This window comes from Gymnoscopelus braueri, assembly GCF_963280865.1.
Source record: "Gymnoscopelus braueri genome assembly, chromosome: 12".
NCBI lineage: Eukaryota > Metazoa > Chordata > Actinopteri > Myctophiformes > Myctophidae > Gymnoscopelus > Gymnoscopelus braueri.
In genome coordinates, this window is record NC_137614.1 from 8,312,031 (window position 1) to 8,325,002 (window position 12,972).

At 42.1% G+C, this 12,972-nt stretch overlaps 1 long non-coding RNA gene across 1 annotated transcript; it reads left to right on the forward strand.

Moving 5' to 3' along the window:
• The first annotated feature begins 1,067 nt into the window (after positions 1–1,067).
• On the forward strand, positions 1,068–9,002 carry LOC308096938. The gene is made up of 4 exons (XR_013934172.1): positions 1,068–1,266; positions 3,691–3,777; positions 4,418–4,539; positions 7,200–9,002. It is a non-coding gene; the product is annotated as an uncharacterized lncRNA (long non-coding RNA).
• The last annotated feature ends 3,970 nt before the right edge of the window (positions 9,003–12,972 follow it).

Here is a 12,972-nt window from a genome sequence, read left to right on the forward strand (position 1 = left end):
CCCCCCCCCCCCAAGGACCACTGGTGGTCCCCGGACCACTGGTTGAGAACTCCACTGCATCCCAGAGACAAATATTGTACTTTATACTCCACTACAATTAATTGAAAACTACTAGTTACTTTGAAGATTTTTGATATTATTGCAAAACATATATTAATAACCACTTCAACCCTATATACTTTGTCTATTTGAAAAAAGCTGATCTACAAGCTCACAACGTGTCGCTTTGCGACACGTTGTGAGCTTTTGATACTTTAAGTATATGTTGATGCCAATACTTTTGCACTCTTCCTCAAGTACATTTTGAACACCAGCCTTTTACTTAACAGAGTATTTCTACGTTGTGGTATTGATACTTTTACAGTTACTTAAGTAAAAAATTACAGTACTTCTTCCACCACTGGTAACAATCATTCTATTACGTATTGTTTATATATACACATTTTTTTTTTACTAATGCTGATGCTTTAATTAATAATTAATAATTAATAAAAAGTGCAGAGCCCTTGTGTCTGGGCTCAGTTAGACTGAGACCGCTTGCAAGCGTATGTGAACATTCAATAAATGACAGAAAGGCACTTATCTGTTTATGATACTTTTATTGTCATTTAGATTGCATGTTATTGCATTTAGACAGATGAGGTTCATTGTTTACTTGGTATCCTATAGTTTCAATGGACAGATTGTTTTTTTGTTTTTTATTGTATATTGTTTACATATATATATATTGTTTACACTGCACACTACAGCTGAGAGAGAGAGATGAAGCATGGATGGACCCCCAGCCTACTACTACATATTGTATAAAATTGTGTGCAGATTAAACTTTTTCATATTTTTTGTTTTGTCGTTTATTTGTTTCTCATTATCGTCTCCATTCATTATGTGTATTTTCAGACATTTGCCCACTTAAACCCTCGATACTAAACTTGACTTATAGATGGGTTTCCGCGCTACGTCATCACAGAGCAGAGTGCGCAATGTGCGCATGCTCGGGGGTAGAAAAAACCCGGAAGCACGCTTCACTCTGTTGTTGTGGACGGGAGTTAAATGCCGTCGCTTCTAAAACAAACATGACAAGAACTTGTTGTGCAGTAAATTGCTCCAATGCATCAAAAGATGGGTGGAAAATGTTCAATATTCCGAGGGGATCACACCCATTTGCTAAAAACAGAAGAATATTATGGCTACAGGTCATAAAAAGGGATTGGAGTTCCAGTGACATCAACGGTGATGAGAGTTTGTGCAGCGCCCACTTCATATCTGGTATGTTTGTTTTCTAATATTATCTTAGCTAGGTATGCAATGAGTAAGTTGACACTGTGTGTGATTCATTGAACTGACATATTAAATAAATTATAGCAGGGGTCTTCAACGTTTTCAGCCCAAGGACCCCCTAGCTTAGCCTGGTAAACCCCCTCCCTCCGGAAATCTCATTTGGCTGTGAAACAAATGTGTGTCGCAAGCTTCTTCCATTTGACGGTGTCAGGTTACCCCTAGCTGAGAGAGAGATGAAGCAGGGACCCCCTAGCTGAGAGAGAGATGAAGCAGGGACCCCCTAGCTGAGAGAGAGATGAAGCAGTGACCCCCTAGCTGAGAGAGCTATGAAGCAGGGACCCCCTAGCTGAGAGAGCTATGAAGCAGGGACCCCCTAGCTGAGAGAGAGATGAAGCAGGGACCCCCTAGCTGAGAGAGAGATGAAGCAGTGACCCCCTAGCTGAGAGACAGATGAAGCAGGGACCCCCTAGCTGAGAGAGAGAGATGAAGCAGGGACCCCCTAGCTGAGAGATGAAGCAGGGACCCCCTAGCTGAGAGACAGATGAAGCAGGGACCCCCTAGCTGAGAGAGAGATGAAGCAGTGACCCCCTAGCTGAGAGAGAGATGAAGCAGGGACCCCCTAGCTGAGAGACAGATGAAGCAGGGACCCCCTAGCTGAGAGAGAGATGAAGCAGGGACCCCCTAGCTGAGAGATGAAGCAGGGACCCCCTAGCTGAGAGACAGATGAAGCAGGGACCCCCTAGCTGAGAGATGAAGCAGGGACCCCCTAGCTGAGAGACAGATGAAGCAGGGACCCCCTAGCTGAGAGATGAAGCAGGGACCCCCTAGCTGAGAGACAGATGAAGCAGGGACCCCCTAGCTGAGAGACAGATGAAGCAGGGACCCCCTAGCTGAGAGAGAGATGAAGCAGGGACCCCCTAGCTGAGAGACAGATGAAGCAGGGACCCCTTAGCTGAGAGAGAGAGAGATGAAGCAGGGACCCCCTAGCTGAGAGACAGATGAAGCAGGGACCCCCTAGCTGAGAGACAGATGAAGCAGGGACCCCCTAGCTGAGATAGAGAGATGAAGCAGGGACCCCTAGCTGAGAGAGAGAGATGAAGCAGGGACCCCCTAGCTGAGAGACAGATGAAGCAGGGACCCCCTAGCTGAGAGAGAGATGAAGCAGGGACCCCCTAGCTGAGAGACAGATGAAGCAGGGACCCCCTAGCTGAGAGACAGATGAAGCAGGGACCCCCTAGCTGAGAGATGAAGCAGGGACCCCCTAGCTGAGAGACAGATGAAGCAGGGACCCCCTAGCTGAGAGATGAAGCAGGGACCCCCTAGCTGAGAGACAGATGAAGCAGGGACCCCCTAGCTGAGAGACAGATGAAGCAGGGACCCCCTAGCTGAGAGAGAGATGAAGCAGGGACCCCCTAGCTGAGAGACAGATGAAGCAGGGACCCCTTAGCTGAGAGAGAGAGAGATGAAGCAGGGACCCCCTAGCTGAGAGACAGATGAAGCAGGGACCCCCTAGCTGAGAGACAGATGAAGCAGGGACCCCCTAGCTGAGAGAGAGAGATGAAGCAGGGACCCCTAGCTGAGAGAGAGAGATGAAGCAGGGACCCCCTAGCTGAGAGACAGATGAAGCAGGGACCCCCTAGCTGAGAGAGAGATGAAGCAGGGACCCCCTAGCTGAGAGACAGATGAAGCAGGGACCCCTCAATATTGTATAAAATTGTGTTTCTGCTTTACTTGGTCTGCTCTTTTTTCCGTCTACACCTATACTTCTTTGACAAAAATAGCAGATCTACAAGCTCACAACACCTCGCAGCACGAGGCGTTGTGAGCTTGCAGATCCGCTATTTTTGGCTAAAGTTCTCCTCAGAAAAGGGATGCTAGGGTTCAAGTGGTTCATGTAAAAAAAAAATCATATCACAAATCACACAAAGATTTGGCGGACCCCCTGTAGTAACTTTGAGGACCCCCTAGGGGTCCCGGACCCCCTGTTGAAGACCCCTGAATTATAGGATTGTTCAGTTGGTGATACATGGTACATTATGGTGGAGTGTCTTCATCAGCTGATATCACATGTGTTGTACAAGCAATGTTCTTAAACTGTGGATAACGTTAACCAGTGTGCAGTTTGAGCTGGCTGAGCTCCTGTTTTTTTAAATGCTGAAAATAGCCGATCTACAAGCTCACGTCTCTTTGAAGTGAAAGTAGTTAAAGGGTCTGTTGGTCTGAGCCTTTCCTGTGAGCCAATTTGCACCGACTCTTTTTGATGTTAATGTTAATTAGTGTCATTGGTAATACCTGAATGATGCAATGATTGATGCTAATGTGAATAAAGTGTATGTATGTTGTATACACATAGGCTGTCGCTGTGAAAAAGGCCAGTCAGCCAGTGTAATCTGTCCTCTGTCTCTTCATCAGGAGCACCGTCCATGGAGTATGACAGTCCAGATTTTGTCCATCAATTTTTTCCCACAACACCAGAGACAACACAGCAAAAGTGGCACGGTCAGTGTGATACTGTATATTGTAACAGTTTCAACTGACCAGTCATCAATTGTAATATTGTAATCAGCCTTTGCCCTTTGTTGCTTGTTTAGTATGTGAACAAATAATGTCAGTTTTTGGTCTTGTTTGTTATTGTATTCTTTAATATGTTGCTAATTATTTAGTACAGGGGTCTTCAACCTTTTCAGGCCAAGGACCCCCTAACAGAGAGAGAGATGAAGCAGGGACCCCCACTATACATTACATAAAATTGTGTTGCAGATTAAAGCTTTTCATAGATGTTGGATTCACGTTAATGTGTATTTATTGTAACGACTTAAACCGTCAATACTTCAATAATAAACTTTCACTCTGTACTTGGTCTGCTCTTTTTTGCCCTCTTTGCCGAAAATAGCTGATCTACAAGCTCACAGCGCCTCGCGCTGCGAGGCGTTGTGGGCTTGTAGATCGTCTATTTTCGGCTAAAGTTGTCCTTAGAATAGGGATGCTAGGGTTCAAGTGGTTAATGTAAAAAAAAATGATCCTATCACACAGAGATTTGGCGGACCCCCTGTAGCAACTCTGAGGACCCCCCCTTGAAGACCCCTGATTTAGTACATTAACTTTACCATACCATACTGTACTGTTTTTATTTTTCTAGATATAAAAGAAAAAGAAGACGTGATGAAAACAAGGGCCCTCTTACAAGACTGGATGAGAATATAGCTCCTGTTCCTAGCCCCACAGGCCAAATGGACACAGATCCTCATGTATCCCCTGAAGGTACGTATGTGCAAGGCAAGCCATAACTGTTTACTTGGTTTTGTTGGTTGGTGGGTGGGTGAGTAATTGTATAGTGTTGTAGAGCAGACCTGCCAACCCTTCTGTTTTCACCAGGAGACTCCTGTTCTTCCATTTCTCCTGTTCTTATCCTGTTTTGGGGGATTCCACCCTTTTTATTTTTGTGTCGCCCCTCACTAATATGCAGCCACGGCCATTCATGTTAATTAGCTAGTTCCATGAGTTTTTGATATGCAAATCACAATGGCAGTATGTAGTCCAGGGGCCAACACTGATATTTTCACAAATTGGTACCACCTAAGATGACCGTAAAGTTTTTGTATTTTTGTGTCTCTAGTTTATATTTTGGTATGATAGCCCTTCCAATCTTGTAGCTTATGGCAGTTATCACTACCTACCGGCTAATGTATCCGGTAGGAGACACAAAGTAGAATCTTTGTGTCTCCTACCCCGGGCATCAAATTATTGCGACAAAAAACTAAATATATCCATGTATTCAAGGCTTCATGGGGTGTGCAATTGATAACTTCTCAGATTTTTGGTGTTTGCAAAAAGACTGCTTTCCATAAGCTTGTAAAAGTTGACCCTCCTTCGGTCTTGGGTGGTCATAGCTGAATGGGCAGAGAGTCCCCCTGGAAAACTTAAAGGAGGAGTTCACCCAAAAAATGATTTATTTTCTATCAATTGCACACCCCATGAAGCCTTGAATACATGGATATATTTAGTTTTTTGTCGCAATAATTTGATGCCCGGGGTAGGAGACACAAAGATTCTACTTTGTGTCTCAAATATAAACTAGAGACATGTAGGAAGACAAAAATACAAAAACTTTACGGTCACCTTAGGTGGTACCAAAATATGGCTTGGCCCCTGGACTAATGTGAGTGGGCAAGGTGTGAGTGGGCTCTCTCTCTCTCTCACATTCTGGCACACACACCCCAAAAAAACTCTTTCTGAGAGAATGGGAATGTTACTGTTTTACTGTCGCTTTATGTCTGGATAAACTCCAGTCCAATGCAATTTTAAAGAGATAGTCATTTTTAAGTAATTAGGCTAGTGGTTATTATTAAATATGGCTCTTTTATGACTACTTTTTTAACTTTTTAATGGATCCTATGTAAGTAAAGGCTGATAAAAGTGTCAAACTCCCAAAATCCACCAGAATACTGGAAATTACATCTACTCTGTTCTGTTGCTACCTATACGTTGTTATACCTTTCAATCCGGATGCCACCTCTGCGTCTCATTAGTTGTTGCTATAATATAGAAACATAATGTGTTATTTTTTATTTTTAGTAAGAATTTGAACATTTTCAGAAAACCATGGTTAGGTTTTAGAAGGCGTTTTTAGAATCGGCCTCAGGTCTAAATGGCTTAAAAACTTCCTGGGGGGGACCCCCAGACCCCCCGCTTGTGGGCGTGGTCAGTATGACCCCCCCCCACCCTGGAAACAAATCTCCTGTTATCGGACGGTCTGAGGTTGGCAGGTATGTTGTATAGACATGTAGATATTCTGTGTGTGAGAGAGTTGTGTGCATGTCTGACTGGTTCTTGTGATGTGTTGCACAAGAACATCTAATTCAGTGCAAACGATAGTTCATGTAGACACGGCAGGCAGAATGTTTATGTACTTCATTCACACTCCCCGGACCCCCCCCATTCGCTATCAGTTATACAGTCGTACTTCTTTAAGTCAGTACGTTCAACCTCTTGTCATTCTCATTCGCTTCAAGCTAATTACTCACGCCCTCATACCCACAGTGCAACTCGGGCGGTTCTTTTAAGCAGCCTCTGTTCTCTGTTCAGTCTACGTACTTCGCTGTCTAAGCGGTGTGTTCAGCTGCTTGTTTTCAAATTCCCTCCACCTCCCCGGCCTCCTCCCCGTGGCATCTAGTTATTATTGTTATAGGTTGATTCTGTGTTGTACAGTGGTTCTATGATTCTGTGTATTGTACTGTGTTTTGGGATTGTACTATGATTGTGGTTTAATTATGCATTGAAGGTTCAATGTTATGTTAAACTGTATTTTATGCTTATGTTTCATGCTTTCTGTCTCTCCTCTGTCTCTCCCTCTCTCTTTTTCCCCCGACACGGTCGAGGCAGAAGGCCGCCACCCTAGAGCCTAGGGTCTGCCTGACGTTTTCTCCCAGTTAAGGTCCTTGCACACTGGTGCGTCTTTTCGTTGCGTTTTTTTTACAACAATGAAAAAAATTGAAAAAACAATGAAAAAAAATAAAACGCAACGAAAAGACGCACCAGTGTGCAAGGACCTTTAAGAGGGAGTTTTTCGTTGCCACTGTCGCAATTGCTTGCTCAGGGTGGGATTGTCGGGTCTCTTCTCTACACGTAAAGTGTCTTGAGACAACTTGTCGTGATTTGACACTTTAATTGAATTGATTGAATTGAATGCTCTGCTCTGGGGGTTTGTGATTGAATGATCTGTGACATGTTTGCACAGGAATCTGTAATATCACATGAGCAGAGTCACACCGCCAAACTTGAATGCAATATCATTGCATATATGGGTTATGGTTAATATAGTAATGGTTAATAAATGGTAAATGGTTCATTAACTGTCTGGTTATTTCTGAGCTGAAGTGTCTAAATGAACTGTATGTAATTGTTATACTTTTATGTTGTAGATAACAGAGTGTTCATGCTCCAAAAAGAGATGGACCAACTGAACCTGCAGTACAACCAGCTCCGTCATGACTGGCAAGCTCTGAAGACAGAACTGGAGGCCACAAAGGAAGATAATCTAAAACTGAAGGAGCAGCTACAACTGTCCAATTTTGGGTTTGATTCTATTAAGGACTCGGCCGTTAAGGTGCGTTTTTTTACTGGTTTACAGGAATTGAAGGTTTTCATTTGGCTGTTGAATATTATACGAAGAAGCTCACTCGTGCTTAAGGGTGGGTTAAGCTGGGAGAACCACTTTCTTTTGGTCCTAATGAAATGTAGACTTGGACAGACCAACAGAGACCTTGCCTACAGATTTGGGCTTTCATTTTCAACTGTATCAAAAATCTTAAGAGAGTGGATACCCCTGTTGTCCGCAATATTGAAGCCCATGATACTATGGCCTAGTAAGGATGCAGTGAGGGCGAACATGCCAAAGAGTTTTAAACCAAAATTTAAGAACTGCCGTTGTATTATAGACTGTACAGAGATTTTTATTGAGAGAACATACAATCTCAAAGCAAGAGCTGAAACCTGGTCAAATTATAAGCACCAAAACACAATGAAATATCTAATTGGAATAACACCAGCAGGAGCTATATCTTTTTTGTCGGATGGGTGGGGAGGTCGTGCCTCTGACAAGTTAATAACTTTAGATTCCAACTTTTTGAGAAAACTTGATTATGGGGATGAGGTTCTTGCAGATAGAGGTTTCCTTGTTAGAGAGGAACTGGCCAGTGTAGGAGCAACGTTAAGAATCCCAAGTTTCACTAAGGGAAAATCTCAGTTGCCTGGTTCTTGTGTTGACACTTCACGGCAGTTATCAAGAGTCCGCATACATGTGGAAAGAGTTATAGGTCAGCTTAAAACCTTTCAGATACTTAACACTGTGATACCCATCAGTCAGGTAGATATGCTAGATGACATTGTAACCATATGTGCTGTTCTCACCAACCTTAGGAGGACTGTGGTGGCCCGACGATAATGATTTTTCTCTTCTTTTTTTAAAAAATATACTTTATTTTTTAAGGTTGAAACAAACATGGGACACATTAGAGATACTGCAGCACACTGCATACTGTTTGACTGTACTGTGTGAGTTTAATGCCTCAACTCCTCCAATTCCAAGTGCTTGTCAGGGTGGTCCCCAGAGAGAGAGAGAGAGAGAGAGAGAGACTGAATAAGAAGAGTTTGAAATGATCTAAGACAGACACTGTCGGTACACTCGCAGTAACAAAGTATTTTACATGGACAGAATAAATGCTGGTCTCGACACAAACACCTTTATACAGAGAAGATGTACATGAACATAAAACGTTGTGGTTTATGTCTGTTGAAGAAATTATCTATTTTTGATCATTTGATTTATTTGAAAATCTCACTTTAAGCCACACCATAAAAAACAACCCTACTATATATGTTTTAAATAACGACAGCTGATCACATTAAATATATTCACAGCCACTCTGTTCAGAAGCAGGTCATTCAGTGTCGCCAGTTCTTATCAAACCAGAGTTGTAACTCTCAGGTGGTCCTTAACTTTCCACTGGGTACAATGACGTGCCCAATATTTGTTGCGAGTATTCTTCCACTATTTGTGAGTGTGTGCACATGTGTGTGACAGCTATGGGTCCATTTGGTTCCATTTGTACATTCTCAGAGTTCAAATAAAATAAGTAGGATTTTACAGACTGAGGTCCCAGGGATAAACATCTTATGAAATTTGGGTCTGTGGTTTTATGCATATCAAACTGAGGGTCCTTGAAATTTAAAGGGTTGAGAATGACTGGTGTAGAATACGTATAATATGTATAATATGTATAATATGTAGAATCCCAGACACACTGCATACTGTTAGACTGTACTTGTGCTGTTTCTGCATTTCTGTCTAATAAAATAATCTATCAAACTTCACCAGGCCTGTGTTGGTCCTGTAATATAAATTCAAAGTCCTCTTTTAATGTGATTCAACACTACAGTACATTTTTTAATTTGGGATCTATTTGCAAGATCCACACTTCCATTCTTTGGACTTTCTGGTTATGTTTACACATACATAGTGGAAGTGCTGGCAGCATTTTGTGCATGTGATCATTTTGCCAAAGCTAGGCCTTTTGCAATGCAGACATGAGATCTGTTCAGCCAACTTGGGGTCTTTGCGGCGGCAGAGGAGTTCTGGGAGGAGGTGCTCTGTGAAGAAGACTTCAGCCCTGGGAAGTGTTTGTTGGAGAAAGGCTTCATCTCTCTGCAGCCGGGAAATAACACTCCCTGTTTTGGTCCACACCATGAAGTCACACATGTCCATTTGACTAACATACATTTCGAGTTGAATCTGGGCATAATATGGGTGGGTTGTTCGCAGGTCATAGTTTGTATCGAGGCAAAATGATGTGTCCGACTCTGATCCCTCTAATCCCTCCATGTACTTGAATGGACATTTAATTTCCAGCACACCTGTTCCACAGCAGTCGCAGGAAAATACGCCATCAGGAGAGGCAGCCAGATATGGTTCATCTGCTTTCACAGTTAGACCGACTGATTTGATCTTGAAATTAGCATGGATCTTCCTCATTTCGGTCTCATACATTTGGCGTGCAGTACCTTCCATTTTTCTTCCCCACATGATCGCTGGAACAGTGGAGAGATCTGTGGACTCGTACTGCATTAGCTCTTTAACAAGACTTTCAATTGAGGAATCCTTGCATTTGACAATTTTGTGAAAGGTACTGCCTGTTACACGACCAATTCTATGAATGTTCCAGGTTTCACACTCTGCCTGCTTTTTTGTCACATCCTGTAGATAGTCCAATGTGTTAGTTGTACATTGCCATCTCATTTTGTCATAGCTAGTTTTACACATCTCTTTAAGGTCAGCTGATGACAGGTCTTTAGCATCTGGATCATACATAGCTGTCAGGGGCTCAGGGAGTTCACATTCTGTTTCTGATGCTGTATCTGTGTCTGAGTCTGCAGTTGTGTTGATGGATGTAAACAGGACAGCGCTTGCATATACATTTTCCAAAGCCTGGATGTCTTCTGCTGTTATTGCTGTGTAATATATGTAATATGTAAGAAATATGGGGGGGGGGGGTAAAGAAAGACAAAGAACATTTTAATCACTTATCAAAATTACACAGACATTGATATTGTTCTCAATGTTGAATATCAATGTTGTTCTGCTGACAAATTAGTTGAATTATGTAGAATGTAAACAAAACCAGGCCTCTGATTTTGACTAGAAATACATTACATTGAAAACTATAGAGATATGGCTGGTTTGCAATATCTTGTCTCTGTGCTCTAAGTGCTATTGATACTCAGAAATGTAATCTGTCTGCAAATGTTCACACCACTGTATGCTCCCTGTAGCCTAATTCATAGCATTTTATTTCATAATTAAGAGTCTGCACAAAGTGCATTAAGGGTAAAATTCAGACCTGCCAACCCTTCTGTTCTCAGGAGACTCCTGCTATTTGACCCCATCCCCTGGACGTCTCCTGTTCTTCCATTTCTCCTGTTCTTATCCTGTTTTGGGGGATTCCACCCTTTTTGTGTGGCCCCTCACTGATATGCAGCCAATGCCATTCATGTTAATTTGCTAGTTCCTTGAGTTTTTGATATGCAAATCAGTAAAATCACAATGGCAGTATTTGATTGTTCTTTTTGTTGGAAGGTGTGAGTGGTCTCTCTCTCTCTCTCTCTCTCTCTCTCTCTCTCTCTCTCTCTCTCTCTCTCTCTCTCTCTCTCTCTCTCTCTCTCTGGCACACACCCACCAAAAAAAAACTCTCTTTCTGAGAGAATGGGAATGTTACTCTTTTACTGTCGCTTTATGTCTGGATAAACTCCAGTCCAATGCAATTTTAAAGAGTTATTTTTAAGTAATTAGTGGTTATTATTAAATATGGCTCTTTTATTGCTACTTTTTAACTTTTTATTGGATCCTAAGTAAAGGCTGATAAAAGTGTCAAACTCCCCAAATCCACCAGAATACTGGAAATTACATCTACTCTGTTACAAATTTCCTGGGGGGGCCCCCAAGATCTCCCGCTTGGGAAATATGCCCCCCGGACGGTCTGAGGTTGGCAGGTATGGTAAAATTGGATGCTTTAGTCAAGCTTCGGGTGCGCGTAATGGTTAAGTATCAGCGCGTTACGCACGGAGCTCATGATCACAGGTGACTGATTCATACCTGGTACATTTTGGGGTGCTGGTGCATGACGGCTTAGTGGCAACTCTGTCAGATGCCTCTTTGGTCGGCTGAAATTGATGTCCAACAGTTTTTGTGGCTCAACATTTTTCCTGGACATATCCTTCCACTGGTTTGGTTTGGAAGTACAGGCAACCTCCTCCTCGGTGCGTCTCCGTCCTGACATCTCAACTTGGCACATGATGGCTGCAGCATGGCTGCAACAAGAAGCGAGCCTGAAGCCATGGATAGATTATTACTTTTAGCATCCGTGAGTTGAATTATGATCTCAGATGATCTGCTGCTGTGTTTCATACTTACCCTGCCATACATGAGCAGTTCGCTGTTAGGATGTACCCAAGGCCCTTATGCACGTAAATCCAGGCATCATATGGTTTTGTCTTTTGGCCTTGTCTCTGGCTTGGTAGGACATTTGCTCTCAAAACGCAAAAATCTGATCCTGTGTCATACAACTTTATCTCGTGCACATTACCGCTAAGTACATAATTATATGCATCCAAGGATTTGTATGCACGTAGATTTTCCCTTGTGTACACACTGGGCTTCTGTATGAGATACAGGTAAATCTCGGGCCATGTGATGGGTGGCCATTTGGACATATCTACAATCCAGTCGTTGTCTGGAATGTTGTATGGATCTGGTAATGTCTCTCCATTACTAAGAACCAATTTATTAATATAGTCGGCTCGGTCAGAGTTACTTAATTGTGCAGTGTAATCGGATGCCATCTTCTACCTTCTTCTTCACTGACCACTGACTGATCACTTGTCAAAGATGAAAACAATGAAAAGGTGACGTGACTACAGGTCGCAGCAGGTCGTAAAGTATTGTCATCTGTCATCTGACCACTGATCACTTGTCAAAGTTGAAAAGGTGACGTGACGGCAGCAGGTCGTAAAGTATTCTTGTCATAAACATGTTTATTTTGAACAGTGGTGGAAAAAGTACTCAAATTTTTTACTTACTGTAAGTAAAAGTACCAATTCTGCAATGAAAGTAAAAGTCCGGTATTTAAACAGTACAAAAGTACAACATAGATAGTAACTAGTAACTAACGTTTTCATATAATTGTAGTGGAGTAAAAGTACAATATTTAGATCCAAGATGTAGTGGAGTAGAAGTAAAAGTATTGGAAATTGGAAATAGTAAAGTAAAGTACAAATACCTCAATTGCACTTAAGTACAGTACTTAAGTAAATGTACTTACTTAGTTACTTTACACCACTGATTTGAAAGCCCCTGATATGACCAGGAGCATGATCAAATAACGTGAGGATTGCAAAATTAGGATGGTATATCATTCAATGACGTCTTGAGCATTTAAATTATAGGCATAATGCTGCTATTATATACAAATAAAAGACAAACAGATCCAACTTCCGACATATCATTTTTATTGAGTAAACAAGATATTACAAACTGCATAATTTAATCGAATTTGATTAAACCATAGACTGGATTAAACCCGGTGAAGACCATTTATTTTATAAATGTAGATTTGACCAGAGATGCTGCGGGTAATAGCGCCC